This window comes from Portunus trituberculatus, chromosome 7 (assembly GCF_017591435.1).
Source record: "Portunus trituberculatus isolate SZX2019 chromosome 7, ASM1759143v1, whole genome shotgun sequence".
NCBI classification, from domain to species: Eukaryota; Metazoa; Arthropoda; class Malacostraca; order Decapoda; family Portunidae; genus Portunus; species Portunus trituberculatus.
Window position 1 is genome coordinate 2,471,913 of NC_059261.1, and position 2,500 is coordinate 2,474,412.

The 2,500-nt window shown below is 43.7% G+C and overlaps 1 protein-coding gene across 1 annotated transcript in view; it reads left to right on the forward strand.

Annotated features, from left to right (window-relative positions):
• Positions 1 to 1,510: 1,510 nt before the first annotated feature.
• LOC123520583 overlaps positions 1,511 to 2,500 on the forward strand; it is a 91,625-nt gene continuing 90,635 nt past the window's right edge. The window contains 1 exon segment of the mRNA XM_045282983.1: positions 1,511 to 1,569. The gene's annotated coding sequence lies outside the window, so the exon portion shown is untranslated.

Consider the following 2,500-nt stretch of genomic DNA (forward strand, 5'->3'; position numbering starts at 1 on the left):
GGTGATACAAGGCCATCCTCATTTTTTTCCCTCTCTCCTCCTTCTCCTCCTCCTCCTCCTTCTCTTCTTCTTCTTCGTCTTCTTTACCTTCGTCTCCTCCTCCTCCTCCTCCTCCTCCTCCTCCTCCTTCTCCACCTCCTGACACGTCTTCCATCAAGGTACATAATTCTCTCTCTCTCTCTCTCTCTCTCTCTCTCTCTCTCTCTCTCTCTCTCTCTGTAAGGTAATTTGTAATGTGACGAGGCTTCTATAACTGGTAGTTGTATGTTATTGTTCTATATTGCTTATCTTCCTGTTATGGTCTTGATTTTTCCCTTTACTTACCATCTTGTGTTTTGTTAGGATTTGATTCCCAGTTCTCATATTCCATTCCCTTAATCTTGGTTTTATATATCCTTTTTTTTTTTCATAATCTTAGTCAGCTGTCTTGCCATTTTAATTGTGTATGGTCTACTCTCTCCCTCGGTAGGAGACACAGAGGCAGGCACAGAGACAAGGAGCTCCAGAGATTACCAGTAGACCCTAACTAAAGCAACACACTACCCTGATATTCCTCTGATAAACAACACACATACGCTCAGTACTAATTACACGGTTACTCGGGAAGGGAGACGGGGAGAAGGGAGGGGAGAGGCGCCTTTCTGGGTGTGCCACTTCGAACTGTATTCTGAAACACCCCTGCGCTGTACCTCCGCTACGTTCAAAAGGCTCCAGTTATTACACGGGGTTTTAAGAGTGTTTTTACGGTTCTAGTGACAGATTAACAAGATTTCTACAAGATGAACAGGAGAAACATTACTGAGAACCCGGCTATTCATCTCTGTGGCCTTTGAAAACAGTCGTGGTGAAGTGACATGGGTTTTTAAGTGTTTTTTCTTCTTTTTATAGTTGTAGTGATAGATTAACAAGATTTCTACATTATTGAACATGAGAAACATTATTCAGAACCTGGCTATTCGTCACTGTGGCCTTTGAAAACAGTAGTGGCGAAGTGACACTCAGTTTTTAAGACTTTTTACAGTGCTAGTGACAGATTAACAAGATTTCTACATTATGAACACGAGAAACATTACTGAGAACTCGGCTTTTCATATTATGTGGCCTTGGAAAACAGTCGCCTTGAAGTGACACGGTTCTTTTTTTTAATTAAGAGCGTTTTACAGTTCTAGTGACAGATTAACAAGATTTCTACATTATGAACACGAGAAACATTACTGAGAACCTGGCTATTCGTCTCTGTGGCCTTTAAAAACAGTAGTGGCGAAGTGACACTCAGTTTTTAAGATTTTTTACGGTTTTAGTGACAGATTAACAAGATTTCTACGTTATGAATTGAAGAAATGATATTAAGAAACCGGCAAATCATCTCTGTGGCCTTTGAAAACAGTCACAGTAAGAGAGCAAAGCGTGACTGAGACAAGGGCGGGGAGGGCGGGACGGGGCGGGACACGGAGCCAAGGTGCATGTTCCCTCGACCTATCAGTATCAAACAAGCTTTCTAGAGGGAAGGTCATCCGCCGCCCCTCACACACACATACACTGCCCTTCATAGCCTGCAGTAACCCCGCTGTGAGTGAGCCGCCCGCACCGCCCACAAAGCCTGTGCCGCCCAAACCATCAGCACCTCATGCCCCCTGTGTGTGTGTGTGTGTGTGTGTGTGTGTGTGTGTGTGTGTGTGTGTGTGTGTGTTGCTCAGACCCATTGATCTCTGTAATTGCTAACTGCCACTGGCCTGCAGGTCGTAGTAGTAGTAGTAGTAGTAGTAGTAGTAGTAGTAGTAGTTAGTGGTAGTAGCAGTATTAGTAGTAACAGTAGTAGCAGTAGGAGTAATATTGTAAGGAGTAGAGTTGGTGGTGGATGAAGTGGTGATGGTAGTGGTAGTAGAAGTAGACGTAGCAGCAGCAGCAGCAGCAGCAGTAGTAGTAGTAGTAGTAGTAGTAGTAGTAGCAGCAGTAGCAGTGGCAGCAGTAGTAGTAGTAGTGTTGTTGTTGTTGTTGTTGTTGTTGTTGTTGTGTGTAGTGGTAGTAGTAGTAGTGGTGGTGGTGGCAGCAGTGGTAGTAGTGGTGCAGCAGTGGTGGTAGTGGTGGTAGTAGTAGTGGTGATGTTGTTGTTGTTGGTGTTGGTGTTGTTGTTGTTGTGTGTGGTAGTGGTGGTGGTGGTAGTAGTGGTGGTGGTAGTAGTAGTAGTAGTGTAGTAAGTAACGGTGAAATGGTGGTGGCACTGAAATAAGTAATGGTAGTAGTAGTAGTAGTAGTAGTAGTAATAACAGTAATAGTAACAGAAGCAGTAGTAGCAGAAGTAGCAGCAGCAGCAGCAGCAGCAGCAGTAGTAGTAGTAGTAGTAGTAGTAGTAGTAGTAGTAGTAGTAGTAGTAGTAGTAGTAGTAGTAGTAGTAGTAGTCAAATAGTGTTAGAACTTGAACAGCAGAGTTTCTTCTCTCCACCACTACGTTGTCCACCTCTCTAATGCAAGAGTTAACCAGTACCCTCGTTCATCTCTT